The sequence below is a fragment of the Oncorhynchus keta genome, chromosome 12, assembly GCF_023373465.1.
Source record: "Oncorhynchus keta strain PuntledgeMale-10-30-2019 chromosome 12, Oket_V2, whole genome shotgun sequence".
Classification (NCBI taxonomy): domain Eukaryota; kingdom Metazoa; phylum Chordata; class Actinopteri; order Salmoniformes; family Salmonidae; genus Oncorhynchus; species Oncorhynchus keta.
Window position 1 is genome coordinate 26,788,692 of NC_068432.1, and position 20,837 is coordinate 26,809,528.

At 42.4% G+C, this 20,837-nt stretch overlaps 1 protein-coding gene across 2 annotated transcripts in view; it reads right to left on the reverse strand.

Moving 5' to 3' along the window:
* LOC118391185 (nuclear receptor-interacting protein 1-like) overlaps positions 1–20,837 on the reverse strand; it is a 59,614-nt gene that overhangs the window by 17,054 nt on the left and 21,723 nt on the right. Inside the window, exon 2 of one of the 2 annotated variants that reach the window (XM_035782303.2) lies at positions 9,757–9,829. The exons of the other annotated variant lie outside the window; for it this stretch is intronic. The gene's annotated coding sequence lies outside the window, so the exon portion shown is untranslated. The remainder of the gene's footprint in view (positions 1–9,756; positions 9,830–20,837) is intronic. 2 annotated transcript variants of the gene reach the window in all.

Below are 20,837 nucleotides of genomic sequence, written 5' to 3' on the forward strand. Positions count from 1 at the left end.
AGCATAAAAAAGCTGCAGCAGGAGAACAGTTATAAAATAACTCGCAGCACAACACGATTAGAGCTAAATTTACACCTACAGTCAAAATGGAACCTTTGGCAAACCATGCCGCTTTATCTCTCTTTCTCGCTCTCTCTCTGAACACACTTCATGAACACTGCTTCATGGGGTTGTGTCCATTTCAAATGAAGGGCACAAACTCGACAACCATGAATTGTCAGAGATGGTTTATGGGTGGGGGGGGGTCTGTCTCCACAGTATCAAACAGTTCCTCTAGTGTGTCTGTCTGTCTCTCTACGTGGAGGTAGGAGCAGTGCGTCCTCGGTCCCAGTGTGTGTGCACACAGAGACATGCCAGCCGTGGAGCACAGATAGGAGAGAAGAACGCCACCCTACGCATCAGCAGAGATATTTCATTATGTACATAACGAGTGCCATTAATCGCTCTTAACAAGAGGACGCAACCTGCTCACCTTGGTAGTCTAACACGCATAGCAGGGGGGTGGGGCAGAGGGGAAGGGGATGGAAGGGAGTAGGGGTAGAAATTTAAATTCTTCACACTCAGGGATCTGCCATCGTCTGTGCTGCTGCTGCTGCTGCCCAACTGACCAATACCCCAGCCAGAGTGTGAATAAATAAATAAAAGAAGGGGAAAATGCCGCAGTGTTCGTGCCACAAGGCTTGTGCCCTTGACATACTGACATGGGGCCCCTGTCATGTGACACTCTGTCATCAGCCGCGCAGCCACCTGGCAGTCCCCACCTTCCCCTGTCCTCATCCTCCGGTGACCCGATGCAGTTCGCTCCTCCCCCCCACCCCACGCCCCTTCTCCTTTCCTAAACCTCCTCCCTCCCGCGCAACAGTGCGGCAAGGTCGGGGGGGGTCACCGTGTCCTCATCTGTAATCCGCTGCCATTCGTCAGCAGCCCCGGCCCAGGCTGGAGGAGAGAAGAGAGGCAGCCGCTCCAACAAGGGGAGAATGCCCAATTAGGCAGCTGTCACCCTCAAACATACGCACTCAGACACACACATACAGCCGAGCACAGCAGAGCCGGAGAGAGCAGGGGAGAGAGAGGGATCGAGGGAGGGAGGCAATGGAGGACATACAGTGTTTTCAGAAAGTATTCACACCCCTTGACTTTTTCCAAATTATGCTGTGTTACAGCCTGAATTTCAAATGGATTAAATATAAATGTTTCTGTCACTGGCCTATACACAATACCCCATAATGTCAATGTGGAATTATGTTTTTGAAATTTGTACAAATTAATTAAAAATTAAAAGCTGAAATTTATAGTCAATAAGTACTCAACCCCTTTGTTACGGCAAGCCTAAATAAATTCAGTCGTAGAAATATGCTTAACAAGTCACATAATAAGTTGCATGGACTTAATCTGTGTACAATAATAGTGTTTAAAATAGTTTTTTTTAATGACTACCTTATTTCTGTACCCCACACATACAATTATATGTGTTTCCTTTATCAGTATTTATTTATCTGTATATGTTATGTTACGTATGTATGTATGTATGTATGTATGTATGTATGTATGTATGTATGTATGTATGTATGTATGTACACAACCATTCAAAAGTTGGGGGGCACTTAGAAATGCTTTGTTTTTGAAAGAAAAGCATTTTTTTGTCCATTAAAATAACATCAAATTGATCAGAAATACAGTGTAAACATTGCCTAGGAGGCAAGCATCCTGGAGTCGCCTCTTCATTGTTGACGTTGAGACTGGTGTTTTACATGGGTACTATTTAATGAAGCTGCCAGTTGAGGACTTATGAGACGTCTGTTTCTCAAACTAGACATTCTAATGTACTTGTCCTCTTGCTCAGTTGTGCACCGGGGCCTCCCTCTCCTCTTTCTATTCTAGTTAGAGACAGTTTGCGCTGTTCTGGGAAGGGAGTAGTACATAGCGTTGTATGGGATCTTCAGTTTCTTGGCAATTTCTCACATGAAATAGCCTTCATTTCTCAAAACAAGAATAGACTGACGGGTTTCAGAAGAAAGTTCTTTGTTTCTGGCCATTTTGAGTCTGTAATCGAACCCACAAATGCTGATGCTCCAGATACTCAACTAGTCTAAAGAAGGCCAGTTTTATTGCTTCTTTAATCAGGACAACAGTTTTTAGCTGTGCTAACATAATTGCAAAAGGGTTTTCTAATGATCAATTAGCCTTTTAAAATGATCAACTTGGATTAGCTAACACAACGTGCCATTGGAACACAGGAGTGATGGTTGCTGATAATGGGCCTCCGTACGCCTATGTAGATATTCCATTAAAAATAATAATTTCCCAGCTACAATAGTCATTTACAACATTAACAATATCTACACTGTATTTCTGATACATTTTATGTTATTTTAATGGACAAAAAGTGTGTTTTCCTTAAAAAAACAAGGACATTTCTAAGAGACCCCAAACTTGTGAACGGTAGTGTATGTATGTATGCATATGTATGTATATTATTTTACTGCTCTAGGGATATAATTATTGTTTGGATAACCTTATCTACTATTATGTACTGATTTGTATCTTGCATTTCTTCACTCTTTATGCTATGCACAATGCAGAGAACACCGGAAGAAGAATTATCATTAAATTACCACAGTGAACTATTGTAATGTTTGTTTAAAAACGTGGTCTAGAAAAGTAAGATGTATTATGCAGGTTTATTGTTTTAGTTAGAACAATTATGATGAAAATGGGGTGGATTACAGCCTCTTTTTGTACTTTTTCTCGTCACTCCGGTTGGCCACCCGTCGTGGAGGTTTGTGCTCTTTGATTGGCTCAAAGTCAAGTTGTTGGCCACTGACGTGCAGGCCAATTTTACAAGTAGAAATGGAAGGTTCATCGGTATCAGGGCGGTACGCAGCAGGTACGTCTTTTGTTCTAGCAATTGAAAGAAGGCTTCCTACTGTGCTAAGTACCTATCGGCCGTCAGTTTTCTCGGTGTGTGTCTGACCTCTAACGTGAGAAGGAGGAGGAATGGGTCAGGAAGGGTTTTGATGTCACTATTTGCGTTACATTACGTTTAATATCAAACCACCACCTATGCCATTCTCTCTTACTAACACTGGACATTATCAGAGCTCACTGACAGCCTTTCCACTGGGGCTGAGTTTGACATTTCAAAGAGTCCCCCCCTCTCTTTCTCTCTCTCCCTGGGAGATTTGTCAATGACAATGTCTCCTCTCTATCAATAGCCTGCAGATGTAATGAAATGATAAAGGAGAGGTAGAAGGAGACTTGTCTAGAAAGAAAGAAAAGCAAGTTTCCCAAAGCTTTCTCCCTTGGTTGAGGATAATCATAGGGTGTTCTAAATTTAATGGTAGCTGTCCCACAATTTATCCACACTAAACCATCTGTCTAATCAGCCATGCTGGTGGAGAAGTTCTGAGGAAGCCCCACCAGACAGACAGAGAGACAGACAGCGAGATAGAGGACTTTCCATTGTGTCTCGAAGTACACCAGATATCAAATGGCTGACAAACAGCCCCTAATTGGATATCTCATCATCTCCCAATACATCTGTTTTGAGTAATGGAAGAAGTAATCAGCAGAAATTATACAATGACTACTGCCTGCCAAACAGGAAGCAGCAAGATGTATGTCCTGGCCAACCACCATTGCTCCTTATTGATTGTTTTCTCTAAATTGTTTTCTGTTTAATCAACAACAAAAAATATCTAAATCGAACAAGTGAGACTGACTGAGATGGGGGAGGTTGTTTGTGGTTCGGTTTCAGCATGTTTAGCTAGTTTTAAAAGTAGCAGCATTTGTTAAGTTAACTAGTTAAAAATCTATTGGGGACTACAGTGCCTTGCGAAAGTATTCGGCCCCCTTAAACTTTGCGACCTTTTGCCACATTTCAGGCTTCAAACATAAAGATATAAAACTGTATATGTTTGTGAAAAATCAACAACAAGTGAGACACAATCATGAAGTGGAACGACATTTATTGGATATTTCAAACTTTTTAACAAATCAAAAACTGAAAAATTGGGCGTGCAAAATTATTCAGCCCCTTTACTTTCAGTGCAGCAAACTCTCTCCAGAAGTTCAGTGAGGATCTCTGAATGATCCAATGTTGACCTAAATGACTAATGATGATAAATACAATCCACCTGTGTGTAATCAAGTCTCCGTATAAATGCAACTGCACTGTGATGGTCTCAGAGGTCCGTCAAAAGTGCAGAGAGAATCATGAAGAACAAGGAACACACCAGGCAGGTCCGAGATACTGTTGTGAAGAAGTTTAAAGCTGGATTTGGATACAAAAAGATTTCCCAAGCTTTAAACATCCCAAGGAGCACTGTGCAAGCGATAATATTGAAATGGAAGGAGTATCAGACCACTGCAAATCTACCAAGAACTGGCCGTCCTTCTAAACTTTCAGCTCATACAAGGAGAAGACTGATCAGAGATGCAGCCAAGAGGCCCATGATCACTCTGGATGAACTGCAGAGATCTACAGCTGAGGTAGGAGACTCTGTCCATAGGACAACAATCAGTCGTATATTGCACAAATCTGGCCTTTATGGAAGAGTGGCAAGAAGAAAGCCATAAAAAGTGTTGTTTAAAGTTTGCCACAAGCCACCTGGGAGACACCAAACATGTGGAAGAAGGTGCTCTGGTCAGATGAAACCAAAATTGAACTTTTTGGCAACAATGCAAAACGTTATGTTTGGCGTAAAAGCAACACCCTGAACACACCATCCCCACTGTCAAACATGGTGGTGGCAGCATCATGGTTTGGGCCTGCTTTTCTTCAGCAGGGACAGGGAAGATGGTTAAAATTGATGGGAAGATGGATGGAGCCAAATACAGGACCATTCTGGAAGAAAACCTGATGGAGTCTGCAAAAGACCTGAGACTGGGACGGAGATTTGTCTTCCAACAAGACAATGATCCAAAACATAAAGCAAAATCTCCAATGGAATGGTTCAAAAATAAACATATCCAGGTGTTAGAATGGCCAAGTCAAAGTCCAGACCTGAATCCAATCGAGAATCTGTGGAAAGAACTGAAAACTGCTGTTCACAAAATGCTCTCCATCCAACCTCACTGAACTCGAGCTGTTTTGCAAGGAGGAATGGGAAAAAAATTCAGTCTCTCGATGTGCAAAACTGATAGAGACATACCCCAAGCGACTTACAGCTGTAATCGCAGCAAAAGGTGGCGCTACAAAGTATTAACTTAAGGGGGCTGAATAATTTTGCACGCCCAATTTTTCAGTTTTGATTTGTTAAAAAAGTTTGAAATATCCAATAAATGTCGTTCCACTTCATGATTGTGTCCCACTTGTTGTTGATTCTTCACAAACAAATACAGTTTTATATCTTTATGTTTGAAGCCTGAAATGTGGCAAAAGGTCGCAAAGTTCAAGCGGGCCGAATACTTTCGCAAGGCACTGTATATACACCAAGTGTTACCAAAGATTTGTTTCAGTCTTCTTGTCTAAATAGCCTTGTCCGAACCAGAATGGCCCATAGGGCAGGAGCCTATCTACTGTTTCTGTAGAGTGAGGCAGCTTGATGTAAGTAGGGCCTCGGATCCCATTTTTCAAGTCTTTGGTATGACTCAACTTGTGATTAGGTCCGTGCACAGACCTTTCAGGGGACAGGTGCCAAAAAACTAAAACAATCTACTTCATAATTCATATATTGAAACTCGTGACTGTAGCGAAAAGCCCAGCATCCTGGAGTTGCCTCTTTACTGTTGATGTTGAGACTGGTGTTTTGCGAGTACTATTTAATGAAGGTGCCAGTTGAGGACTTGTGAGGCGTCTGTTTATCAAACTAGACATTCTTATGTACTTGTCCTCTTGCTAAGTTGTGCACCGGGGCCTCCCACTCCTCTTTCTATTCTGGTTAGAGCCAGTTTGCGCTCTTCTGTGAAGTGAGTAGTACACAGCGCTGTACGAGATCTTCAGTTTCTTGGCAATTTCTCACATGGAATAGCCTTCATGTCTCAAAACAAGAATAGACTAATGAGTTTCAGGCCGTTTTGATCATGTAATCAAACCCACAAATGCTGATGCTCCAGATACTCAGCTAGTCTAAAGAAGGACAGTTTTATTGCTTCTTTAATGAGCACAACAGTTTTCAGCTGTGCTAACACAATTGCAAAAGGGTTTTCTATGGTTGCTGATAATGGGCCTCTGTACACCTATGTAGATATTCCATAAAAAATCTGCTGTTTCCAGCTACAATAGTAATTTACGACATTAACAATGTCTACACTGTATTTTTGATCAATTTGATGTTATTTTAATGGACAAAAATGTGATTTTCTTTCAATAACAACATTTCTAAGTGGCCCCAAACTTTTGAATGGTAGTGTACGTAGTACGGTCACTGTGGGGACGAAGTCGTAGATGCACTTATTGATGAAGCCAGTGATTTATGTGGTATACTCCTCAATGCCATGGGATGAATCCCGGAACGTATTCCAGTCTGTGCTAGCAAAACAGTCCTGTAGCTTAGCATCCGTGTCATCAGACCACTTCCGTATTGAGCGTGTCACTGGTAGTTCATACTTGAGTTTTTTCTTGTAATCAGGAATCAGGAGGATGGAATTACGGTCAGATTAGCCAAATGGAAGGCAAGGGAGAGCCTGTACGCGTCTCTATGTGTGGAGTATAGGTGGTCTAGAGTTATTTTCCTGTCTGGTTGCACATGTGACACGCTGGTAGAAATGATATAAAACGGATTTAAGTTTTCCTGCATTAAAGTCCACAGCCACTAGGAGTGTCGCTTCTGGGTGAGCATTCTCTTGTTTGCTTATGGCCTTATACAGCTCGTTGAGTGTGGTCTTAGTGCCTGCATCGGTTTGTGGAGGTAAATAGACAAATACAACAAATTCAGATGAAAACTCTCTTGGTACATAGTGTGGTCTACAGCTTATCAAGAGGTACTCTACCTCAGGCGAGCAAAACCTTCAGACTTCTTTAATATTAGAAATCGCGCACCGGCTTTAGTTGACAAATAGACACAGACCGCCACACCAGTCTTACCAGAGGTTACAGTTCTGTTTTGCCGATGCTCGTAAAACACAGCCAACTGTATATTATCTATGTCCTCGTTCAGCCACGACTCGGTGAAACATAAGATATTACAGTTTTTAATCACCTCTGATTCGCCTCGGATTCTGAATAAATTTTTTAAATTCAGTCCGAGGTGAGTAATCGCTGTTCTGATGTCCAGAAGCTCTGTTCGGTCATATAAAAAAAGTTACAAACAACACGAAAAAACACACAGAATAGCATAATTGTTTAGGAGCCCGTAAAACAGCAGCCATCCCCTCAAGCACCATTCTGTAGTTAGTCTGTGTAGACAAGGTTCATTTACTCAGTTTTGGTATAATGCTTCTTAATAATGGAGCTGCTAAAAAGAGAAACAGCCTAGTCTTCAGTAAAACATCAGAAGGTTTCTTGAAGCAAGAATAGGCTCCCTGTTGACTTTCTTTTGTTAGCAGCTCCAGAGCAGAATGAATGGGTTATCCCTTCAGTATTCTAACTCCTACCAGCCAAAACAAGTCAACAGATGAGGATTTGGAGACCACAACCATTGGATCTTTAAAGAACTTTAAATGCACAGCGCAGCCTAAAACTAGATTTTCCTGTGTTATATATATATTTCCACACTACAAGGTTGGAATAATACTCTGAAATTGTGAAAATTATTATAATGCACTTTTAGTGTAAGAGCTTAGTTTTGGACTACCAGGTGGTAAATTATACTAAACAAAAATATAAAAGCAAAATGTAACAATTTAAAAAATGTTGCTGAGTTACAGTTTATATAATCAGTTAATTTAAATAAATAAATTAGGCCCTAATCTATGGATTTCACATGACTGGGCCGGGGCACAGCCATGGATGGGCCTGGGAGGGCATAGACCAAACCACTTGGGAGCCAGGCCAACCAACTGCAGAGGCAGCCCCAGCCTATCAGAATGAGTTTCCCCCCACAAAAGGGATTTATTACAGACAGAAATACTCCTCAGCTCCTTATCTTGACAAAGGATGAAATGCTAATGAACAGGGATGTAAACAAATTTGTGCACAAAATTCTAGATAAATATATTTTTTGTGTGTATGGAACATTTATGGGGTCTTTTATTTCAGCTCATGAAACATGGGACCAACACTTTACATTCATTTAAAACATTCATGTTTTGTTCAGTGTAGTTAATAGAACAATAAGAAAGAGAGTTCCCAACCTCTCTGCCGATGACAACTAGTTTTCAGTTTTCCCCTCCCCATTCAGACCATTCCCAGACAGACCATTCCCAGTCAGACCATTCCCAGACAGACCATTCCCATTCAGACCATTCCCAGACAGACCATTCCCAGACAGACCATTCCCAGACAGACCATTCCCAGACAGACCATTCCCAGACAGACCATTCCCAGACACTCTTTGCTAAGAAGCTATTTTTGTTTCTTTGTGACCATTTTCATTTAAAACAATCACAGTAAGGTGCTTACAGTAATTGTTACCTTAGAGAATGTTAGAGGCCTCTAGTGGTCAAAAGGCAGTTTTAGCATGGGCAGCGCCAATGAGGGCTTCCACCATTTTAATGTAGTCAACTGGGTGGGACTTCCAACTTCATTGGCTGATCCCTCCTGGTGACCCTGTTAGATTCATGTCCAACTGGGTCATCAGGAGCGATCAGGCAATCGTGAAGATTAAAATGGACTACTTCAAAATGAAGATAGCTTCAATGCTGTCACAGACACCATAATGGCAAGGATACAATGAAGAGGCCTCTTTTAGTGTTGCACAGTATACAAAAACGTTGGTGCTTTGCTGATACTAGTACTGGAATTTGTGTTACTTTCAGTTCTACTGTCAAATGTGTCTCATGTCATATACAAATTGAGAGGATCGAGTCTGTCTAGTAATTTATCTGAATCTTTTCAAGTGGGCAGTAGCTAGCCAGGCTACGCTTGCACATGCAACTGACACAGCGTGAGCCACCTTTGAGAAGCATGCGAGAGAGAGAAATGCAGACATAATGGCTTCTTCAAACAAAAACATACTTCCACACCAGCAGCTGCAGAAGCGAACTGTGGGACTACTTTAATTACAGAAGAGATGACATGGGACAGTCCACCGAAACAACTAGGCAAAAGGTTACAAAGCAGCGCAATGCAAGGGAAATTATTTGATATTGAGATAAAAATGTCTACATCGAACCTTTAAGACCTTTTCTGTACTATCCCTCCATCACCTGATTTATCACACTCAAATAGCTCTGTCTGTGTGTGTGTGTTTCTGGCAACAACAACAGTTGGATAAGTAGTTATCCAATCATCTCTGGGCTCTGAGGCGAGAGAGAATAAGACACTCATTACAGCCCTTAAAATGCCCTGTGCCCCTGTGATCAACAAGGTTCAAACCTGAGACTCCTGCAGTGTATGCCAGAAGAGCGTAATAGGCCACCATGCCAAAGCCTTGGCAGTGACTCATGGTGCCAATGCAACTGTTCAGGTCTCAGGCAAGGTTACTCATGATCACCAAACCAGCTCAGTCACACTCCCACTCCAACAAAACCCACGTTAAAACCAAATGTTGGGAAATTGAATGGTGGAGTCAGTTAAAGGTTGTTTCTCCTTGCTACTCAGTAGAAAGGGAAGGGAGTTGTTGATTGGGTGCTGTTTTTCTATGCCCCCCTCATTCTCCCTTGCTGTCACCCTTCCCCCTTCCTGTTTAATATCACAGGGCTGGTTTATATGACCTTGAGTGGCATCGTTGGCACGACAAGAGAGAGAGCTGCCGCTGCCTCGCCTGCGGGTGTCCTTGAACTGGATCTGCAAGACAAAACAAACTTAAAAGACATCTCAGACCTCCTCTGTACCCCTCTCTCTCTTGTTCCCTCCATCTCTCCCTAGCTATTTTTTTATTCAATCTGCGCTGCTCTTATCTGTCCCCACGGTGGGAAGAGATTTATCAAGACCTCCCGATCGGACCAAGATAGAGACAGAATATCAAAATGTCTGAACGGTCTGGTTGTGTGGATATATTTTTAAACCTCCCTCCTCCTCATTCTACTGGCTGGAGCACCAATGCCATTTCAGGAGAAGTGTTTTTGGAATACTCTCTCTCTCTCTCTCTCTCTCTGTGTGTGTCTGTGTCTGTGTCTGTGTCTGTGTGTGTGTGTGTGTGTGTGTGTGTGTGTGTGTGTGTGTGTGTGTGTGTGATAACTAGCTGGCTGGTTGACCCAGGACAGCGCAGGGGTCCACTTCAGGTGTTATTTACCCAGCTAACAATTCTAGGGAGAGAGAACATTTTTGTAATGTTACCCGTAACATTCCCCTAATGTTTGAGTGTCTAGTTTTGTGTTAGTTAAGGGAACATTCTATCCACTGAAGGTAACTAGTATATGTCATAAACATCACATGAAACATACAGAAAACATGGTTGTCATGTTCTCAGAATATAAGAAATTAAGGTTCTAGACGTTTCATGAGAACATTCCTATGTCCAGTTGTCTGAGGGTTCTGCTTGCCTGAGCTAGAATACCTCATGATAAACTGTAGACCACACTATTAACCAAGAGTTGTCATCTGTATTTTTCGTAGCTGTCTATTTACCAACACAAACCGAAGCTGGCACTAAGACCGCACCAAACGAGCTGTATAGGGCCATAAGCAAACAAAAAAATGCTCACCCAGAGGCGGCGCTCCTAGTGGCCGGTGATTTTAATGCAGGAAAACTGAACTCTGCTTTACCTAATTGCTACCAGCATATCATCTGTGCAACAAGAGGTGAAATAGCTCTATATCACCCTTACTCCACACACAGAGATGCTTTCAAAGTGGCCAATGAAGCGGATGCTAAGCTACAGGAGTGTTTCGCTAGCACAGACTGGTAATATGTTCTGGGATTCATCCGTTGGCATTGAGGAGTTTATCACATCAGTCATCGGCTTCGTTAATAAATGCATCGGCAACATCATCCCCACAGTGACCGTACGTGCATATCCCAATCAGAAGCCCTGGATTACAGCAAACATCCACACTGAGCTAAAGCTGCTGCTGTCAAGGAGTGGGACACTAATCCGGATGCTTATAACAAATCCCGCTACACCCTCCATCAAACAGGCAAAGTGTCAATACAGGACTAAGATCGGGTCCTACTACACTGGCTCTGACGCTCATCGGATGTGGCAGGGCTTGCAAACTATCACGGTTTACAAAGGGAAACACAGCAGCTATCGGTCTAGTGAAGGGAGCCTACCAGATGAGCTGACCCATGCATGAGAACACCAGCTGTTCCGGACGACTGCGTGATCACGCTCTCAGTAGCCGATGTGAGTCAGACCTTTAAACAGATTAACATTCACAGGGCTGCAGGTCCAGAGGGATTACTAGGATCCATACTCAGAGCATGCTCTGACCAGCTGGCAAGTGTCTTCACTGCCATTTTCAACCTCTCCCTGACCCAGTCTGTAATACCTACATGTTTCAAGCAGACCATCATAGTCCCTGTGCCCAAGAACGCCAAGGTAACCTGTCTAAATGACTATCGCCCCGTAGCACTAGCCACAAAATGTTCCGAAAGGCTGGTCATGGCGCACATCCACACCATCATCCCAGATACCCTGGCGCCACTCCAAGTCGCATACCGCCACAACAGATCCACAGATGATGTAATCTCTAATGCCCTCTACACTTCCCTTTACCACCTGGACAAAATGAACACCTACATGATAATACTGTTCATTGACTACACCTCAGCATTCTACACCATAGTGCCCTCCAAGCTTATCACTAAACTAAGGACCTTGGGATTAAACACCTCTCTTTGTATATGGATCCTGGACTTCCTAACGGGCCACCCCCAGGTGGTGATGGTAGCAACAACACATTTGCCACGCTGACCCTCAACACGGGGGCCCCTCAGGGGTGTGTGCCTAGTCCCCTCCTGTACTCCTTGTTCACCCACAACTGCGTGGCAGCACATGACTCCAACTCCATCATTAAGTTTACAGACGACACAACGGTGGTAGGCCTGACACGGACGACGATGAGATGACCTAAAGGGAGGAGGTCAGAGACCTGGCAGTGTGGTGCCAGGACAACAACCTCTCCTTCAACGTCAGCAAGACAAAGGAGCTGATTGTGGACTACAGGAAAAGGAGGGCCGAGCACGTCTCCATCCACATTGATGAGGCTGTAGTTGAGCAGGTAATGAATTCACTAATGAATTATCATGGTCCAAAACACACCAAAACAGTTGTGAAGAGGGCTCAACAACACCTCTCCCCTCTTAGAATGCTGAAAAAAATTCTACATGGTTCACAGATCCTCAAAACGTTCTACAGCAGCACCATTGAGAGCATCTTGACTGGCTGCATCACCGTATAGCAACTGCTTGCCATCCGACAACAAGGTGCTACAGAGGGTAGTGCAAATGACCCAGTACATCAAAGGGATCAACTTCTCTGCCATCCAGGACCTCTATACCAGGCGGTGTCAGAGGAAGGCCTTAAAAATGGGCAAATACTCCAGCCACCCAAGTCATAGATTGTTCTCTCACCTACTGCATGGCAAGTGGTGTCCGTGTTTGAATCCTGGCTTAGGAAGACCACCAAAAACCCTGAAATTTCCATCCCCAACTATAACATTTTCCGACAAGATAGAACTTCCAAAGGGGGTGGAGTTGAAATCTACTGCAGAGATAGCCTGCAGAGTTCTGTCTTACTATCCAGGTCGGTGCCCAAACAATTTGAGCTTCTACTTTTAAAAATCCACCTTTCCTAAAACAAGTCTCTCACTGTTGCTGCTTGCTATAGACCAACTTCTGCCCCCAGCTGTGCCCTGGACACCATTTGTGAATTGATTGCACCGCATATATCTTCAGAGCCCAAGGCTTTTAGGTGACCTAAACTGGGACACCCCGGCCATCCTACAATCTAAGCATGATGCCCTGAATCTCACACAAATGATCAATGAACCTACCAGGTGCAACCCCAAATCCGTAAACACAGACACCCTCATAGATATCATCCTAACCAACCTGCCCTCCAAATACACCTCTGTTGTCTTCAACCAGGATCTCAGCGATCACTGCTTCATTGCCTGTATCCGCAATGGGTCTGTGGTCAAACGACCACCACCCCTCTCTGTCAAACGCTCCCTAGAACACTTCTGCAAGCAGGCATTTCTAATACAGTGCCGTGCGAAAGTATTCGGCCCCCTTGAACTTTGCGACCTTTTGCCACATTTCAGGCTTCAAACATAAAGATATAAAACTGTATTTTTTTGTGAAGAATCAACAACAAGTGGGACACAATCATGAAGTGGAACGACATTGATTGGATATTTCAAACTTTAACAAATCAAAAACTGAAAAATTGGGCGTGCAAAATTATTCTATGGCTATGTTTGAGAAGCATATTTTGAAAATCTGAGATGACAGTGTTGTTAACAAAAGGCTAAGCTTGAGAGCTAGCATATTGATTTAATTTAATTTGCGATTTTCATGAATAGTTAACGTTGCGTTATGGTAATGAGCTTCAGGCTGTAGTCACGATCCCGGATCCGGGATGGCTCGACGCAAGAAGTTAAAAGGAACCACCAGCTGTCATATGTTCTCATGTTCTGAGCAAGGAACTTAAACGTTAGCTTTATTACATGGCACATATTGCACTTTTACTTTCTTCTCCAACACTTTGTTTTTGCATTATTTAACCAATAACCATTATTTATTTGAGGCTAAATTGATTTTATTGATGCATTATATTAAGTTAAAATAAAAGTGTTCATTCAGTAGTGTTGTAATTGTCATTATTACAAATAAATAAATAAATAGATTTTTAAAAATCATCCAATTAATCAGTATCGGCTTCTATTGGTCCTCCAATAATCAGTATTGGTATTGGCGTTGAAAAACCATAATCAGTTGACCTCTACTCTGTACGGTTCTGACTTAGAATTGTGGACAACTACACATTCCTAGGTGTCTAGTTAGACTGTAAACTCTCCTTCCAGACTCCAAATAAATCTAGAATAAAACTGACTATACTACTGATCCTTGACTTCGGCGATGTCATTTACAAAATAGCTTCCAACACTCTACTCAGCAAATTGGATGCAGTCTATCACAGTGCCATCCGTTTTGTCACCAAAGCCCTATACACTACCCACCACTGCGACCTGTATGCTCTTGTTTCATATTTGTCGCCAAACCCACTGGCTCCAGGTCACCTATAAGTCTTTGCTAGGTAAAGCCCCGCCTTATCTCAGCTCACTGGTCACCATAGCAGCACCCACCCGTAGCACACGCTCAAGCAGGTATATCTCACTGGTCACCCCCAAAGCCAATTCCTCATTTGGCCGCCTTTCCTTCCAGTTCTCTGCTGCCAATGACTGGAATGAACTGCAAAAATCACTGAAGCTGGAGACTCATATCTCCCTCACTAGCTTTAAGTACCAGCTGTCAGAGCAGCTCACAGATTAGACCTGTACGTAGCCCATCCAACGACCTCATCCCCATACTGTTATTTATTTAATTTATTTTGCTCCTTTGCACCCCAGTATCTCTACCAGCACACTCATCTTCTGCACATCTATCACTCCCGTGTTAAATTCCTATATTGTAATTATTTTGCCACTATGGCCTATTTATTGCCTTACCTCCCTTATCCTACCTCATTTGCACACACTGTATATAGATTTTTTCTATTGTTATTATTGACTGTATGTTTGTTTATTCCACATGTAACTCTGTGTTGTTTGTGTCACACTGTTTTGCCTTATCTTGGCCAGGTCGCAGTTGTAAATGAGAACTTATTCTCAACTAGCCTACCTGGTTAAATAAAGGTGAAAAAAGTGGTACTGATGCAACAAATCTGGAACCAACAGGACCCTGAGCAACTTCTGCCCACAAGCCATAAGACTGCTAAATAGTTAGCCAGGGTTAACTATTTAAAGTGGAACTGGCAGCGTTTTAGCCACATGAAATCTTATTAACATATGTTCATATACACCCCCAGAAAGAATAGGTGTAACGGCTCTCGTTGGTGGTAGAAAGAGTAGACCAAGACGCAACGTGGAAAGTGTTCATGATTTTACTTCACAAAACACTCAAACAAAATAACAAAATAGAAAAAGAGAATGCACAGTTCTCTCAGGCAACAGTAACTAAACAGAAAACAAGATCCCACAACTAAAGGTGGGAAAAAGCTGCCCAAGTATGATTCCCAATCAGAGACAACGATAGTCAGCTGCCTCTGATTGGGAACCATACCCGGCCAACAAAGAAATAGAAAACTAGAATGCCCACCCAAATCACACCCTGACCTAACCAAATAGAGAAATGAACAGGCTCTCTAAGGTCAGGGCATGACAAAAGGACACATTTTTTAAAAACATTTTCTGAAGGAAGGCCTTAGATATGGTCCTTTTTCATTAATTCATAGAATGTTTGGGAATGACGTACAGACAGACATTTGTGACAATTCTATATCAATACAGAGTGGGAAATTGGCCGTGTGTTTGAACAATTAATAGACACTGCAGTAAATAAAACCTAATAAAAACATCAGTCTCATCCAGGACTGGAGTCTACGCAGAACGCTGCACCATAGCAAATCAGAGCAATTTGCCTTTATGCAAATAAGTCATTTGCCACACGGGTCTGCCATCATTCACTTTGAACTGGAGTGTGTTTACAGAAAGTAGCAACAGCGCAAATTTCGATCATTCGCAAGCTATCGTCAAAAGCCACAACATACATCTGAATGCATTCCGTATGGGTAGAGGAAGCAAACAATGTTCCAGGCCAGCTGTGATTTACAACCTGATGGCAATATTTTTGGGACTATTAGTGATGCAATATTAATCATGGATTGAACTGCATCCATCTATTCTGCCAACAGTGCTTTGCTGTACGTTATTACATTTTGAGTCAAATAGAACCTATTTTGAAAAAACCTCTTATAAAGTTGGGTTGGTAGAATAAAATGGGAATTTTGATTTATGATTGTCTGCTTGTTTCATATATTACAAAGTAATTAAACCGCTGTCAGTTCCACTTTAACTATTTGCGTTGACCCTTTTTACACTAACTCTTTTGACTTGTCACATATGCTGCTGTTACTGTTTATTATCTATCCTGTTGCCTAGTCAATTTATCCCTACCTATATGTACAATTACATCGTACCCCTGCACATCGACTCGGTACTGGTACCCCTTTTCTACAGCAAAGTTATCATTAATCATTGTGTATTTATTACTTGTTACGATTTTTCTATAATTTCTCTTTTTTCCCGCATTGTTGGGAAGTAAGCATTTCACTGTTAGTCTACACCTGTTCTTTACGTAGCATGTGACATATTCATTTCATTCGATTTTGATTTGATATTCCAACAACACGTCACTAAACATACACAGAACATGGTTGCCATGTTCCCAGAATATAAGATATTAATGTTCTTGACACGTTTCATGGGAACTTTGCAAGAACATTTATGTGTATCAGTTGTCAGGGCGTCACCTGACGGTGCCAAGGAAACATTCCCCCCCAAAAATGTGTTACATTACACATCATGCCCTGTTACTGTTGCCAAGCCCATCAACACCCTGATTGGTGAACCACTGATCCACTGATTCCCAGCTCTTTTTGTCTGTTGCCAAAGTTAGGGATACTCTCACACACACACACACACACAGTGCTTTTAACATACAGGCTTTTGAACTTATTTGACACCCTTAGACATACTGTACACTGAGTGTACAAAACATTAGGAACACCAGGACCTTTTCCGGAGATTTTCCATGGGAATTTTGGGAATTTTGCTTAAATTCATCAAAAATGTTAGCTTAAAACAGTGAAACTTTTTTTTGTGGGATACACACAAGGCACACAAGGCAATTCTAGGTCTTGTGGCATATTTTGGTTAAACTATCCCCAATTCAATGGAATTGCAACCCTCTGCATGCACAGTGAACTCTTCCATCACATGTACAGCTGATTCTCAAGATCTTGTACACTAATGAGATGCTATTGAGCCTACACTACTATATGTGTCTGAGCTAAGGACTTACATGCTTTCTGGTAAGGTTTTATTACAATACTGGGTGGGGTGAATATATTTTATATGACATACATTCTTTTTTGTTAACTAGTAAATAGTAGCCTACAGCAAAGTGTTTAAATCATTTTTAACTTGTTAACAATTTCTGCTAGTTTTTACTACCATGTGGGTTTTAGCTTGCTTGAGCCTGCTAACCGAGGAGTGTCAATTCACCAGTTTCCATATATGTTTCATTTTAAAACATTTATTACAAAGGAGTTGTTTAATCTAACTGCTTAACTGTTTTACAGATTTTTTTCTTCTAATTTTTACAGAAAAATGCCACAGGCACGTAGAACGAAAACGCTGTGTACATTTGCAAATACTGTGCCAAATCATATGTGAAGAATGTAACAAAGATGCAGAATCATCTGGCCAAGTGCATAAAGTTCCCTCAGGGCTCACAACAAGAAACCTCTGGCAAAAGTCCCTCTGCTTATATTTGAGGTGAAAATAATGAATCAGACACCTTATCGATAGCAACAGCTCATGGTCCTCCTGGAATCAGAAGTTTTTTTGACTCAATGGAGGAACGTAGTCAGATAAATGCTGATGAATGTCTTGGTCGAGCTGTGTATGCAACTGGTTCACCTCTGATGCTCACAGGCAATGTGTATTGGAAGAGATTTCTGAATGTTCTTTGCCCAGCATACACCCCTCCAACCAGACATGCTTTATCTACTCATTTGCTGGATGCAGAGTTCAACAGAGTACAAGTGAAGGTCAAGCAAATCATAGAGAAAGCAGACTGTATTGTAATCATCTCTGATGGGTGGTTGAATGTTCGTGGGCAAGGAATAATTAACTACATCATATCCACCGCCCAACCAGTATTCTACAAGAGCACAGACACAAGGGACAACAGACACACTGATCTCTACATTGCAGATGAGCTGAAGGCAGTCATCAATGATCTTGCACCACAGAAGATATTTGCACTGGTGATAGACAATGCTGCGAACATGAAGCCTGCTTGGTCTAAAGTGAAGGAGTCCTACCCTCACATCACACCCATTGGCTGTGCTGCTCATGCATTAAATCTGCTCCTCAAGGACATCATGGCACTGGAAACAATGGATGCACTCTACAAGAGAGCCAAGGAAATGGTTAGGTATGTGAAGGGTCATTAAGTTATCACATCAATCTACCTCACCAAGCAAAGTGAGAATAAGAGCACCACATTGATGCTGCCCAGGGGGGAAGGAGTCTCTCCAAGAAATTGATATATCACAGTCTGCCGAACAGCCCCATCAAGACGATCCTCCTGGATAATGTATTTTGGGAGAGTGTGGTAAGCAGCCTGAAACTCCTGAAATCTATAGCAGTAGCCATTGCACGGATTGAGGGAGACAATTCTATCCTGTCCGATGTTCAGACTCTGCCTGCAGATGTAAGAGAAGAAATCTATACTGCCCTGCCCACTTCACTGTTGCTCATAAGCAGAGGAAACTGCAGTTCTGAAATACATCAAAAAGCGTGAAGACTTCTCCCTGACGACCAGACACGCCACAGCGTACATGTTGGACCCCAGGTATGCTGGCAAGAGCATCCTGTCTGGTGCAAAGATCAACAAGGCCTATGGTGTCATCAATACCGTGTCTCACCACCTTGGCCTTGATGAGGGCAAGGTTCTTGGCAATCTGGCGAAGTACACTTCCAAGCAAGGGCTTTAGGATGTAGATGCAATATGGCAGTCATGCCAACATATCTCATCAGCTACCTGGTGGAAGGAACTTTGTGGACCTGAGGCTCTTTTCCCTGTTGCCTCCATCATTGTCCAAATCCCACCAAAATCAGCCACCTTAGAGCGCAACTGGTCCTTGTTTGGGAACACACACCAAAGCACGCACCAGGCTGACCAATACAAGAGTTGAAAAATTGGTGGCCATCCGGGCAAATTTGAGGCTTTTTGAGCCTGACAACGAGCCCTCCTCAACAAGGTTGGAAAGTGACTGAAGATGAGGCCTCAGAGTCTGATGTTCAAGAGGTGGACATTGAGGAGGTCCAGGGAGAAGACATGGAAGCCTGAGAGGAAGACAACCAAAGCTTTAGTTTCGAGACTATCATTTTACAGATGTATGCTGAAAATGTTTTTGGGAGATGCGATGGATCATTGGGGATCATTCCATATTCCGTTTTGTTGTTCAGTGAAATTATCCCATGTGAAGAGTCAATTCATTTAATTCAAGTTCAATTCTGAAATTTTTATTTTTATTTTTTTCTATTGGAAGGATTTAATCATTTGCAATTATGTCTACTTATGATAAGGTAAAGGTTTATGTTTCTGTCTCCATATGATATGGTAAATATATCCAATGCAAAAACATTTACATTTAAATGGTATTAATATTAATTTGCTTATATTTCCATGAATTTTCATATATTCCAGTTAAATCCCATATATTCCCGTTAATTCCCACGAGAAGTTTCCACCTCTGAATATTCCCCAAAATATGCAACCCTATCCCTTACTGATGTCACTTGTGTGTATGCATAGAATTTTTCAATGCACGCACGCACTCCTATTAAATAATATATCCGGCGCCGACAGAGATGGCCGCCTCGCTTCGCGTTCCTAGGAAACTATGCAGTATTTTTTTTTAAATGTATGTGTCAATTCTTACATTGGTACCCCAGGTAATCTTAGATTTTATTACATACAGTCGGGAGGAACTATTGGATATAAGAGCAACGTCAACTCACCAACATTACGACCAGGAATACGACTTTCCCGAAGCGGATCCTCTGTTTTGCCCACCACCCAGGACAATGGATCGATTCCCAGCCGGCGAACCAAAAACAACAACGGCGTAAAAAGGGGCAGGCGAAGCGGTCTTCTGGTCAGGCTCCGGAGACGGGCACATCACGCACCACTACCGAGCATACTACTCGCCAATGTCCAGTCTCAAGGTAGATGAAATCCGAGCAAGGGTAGCATTCCAGAGAGACATAATAGACTGTAACGTTCTTTGCTTCATGGAAACATGGCTCACTCGAGACGTGCTATCGGAGTCGGTACAGCCACCTGGTTTCTTCACGCATCACGCCCGACAGAAACAAGCATCTCTCTGGTAAGAAGAAGGGCGGGGGTGTATGCCTTATGATTAACAAGACGTGGTGTGATCATAACAACATACAAGAACTCAAGTCCTTCTGTTCACCTGACTTAGAATTCCTCACAATCAAATGTCAACCGCATTATCTACCAAGATAATTTTCTTCGATTATAATCACAGCTGCGTATATTCCCCCCCAAGCAGACACATCGATAGTCCTGAACGAACTTCACTTGACTCTATGTAAAATGGAAACCACATATCCCGAGGCTGCATTCATTGTAGCTGGGGATTTTAACAAGGCTAATCTGAAAACAAGACTCCCTAAATTCTATCAGCATATCGATTGTGCCACCAGGGCTGGTAAAACCCTGGATCATTGTTATTCTAACTTCTGCGACACATATAAGGCCCTCTCCCGCCCTCCTTTCGGAAAAGCTGACCACGACTCCATTTTGTTGCTTCCAGCCTATAGACAGAAACTAAAACAGGAAGCTCCCGCTCTCAGGTCTGTTCAACGCTGATTCCACGCTTCAAGATTGCTTCGATCACGTGGTGTAGGATATGTTCCGCATTGCGTCAAAAAAAACATTGACGAATACGTTGATTCGGTGAGCGAGTTAATTAGCAAGTGCATTGACGATGTCGTACCCACAGCAACTATTAAAACATTCCCAAAC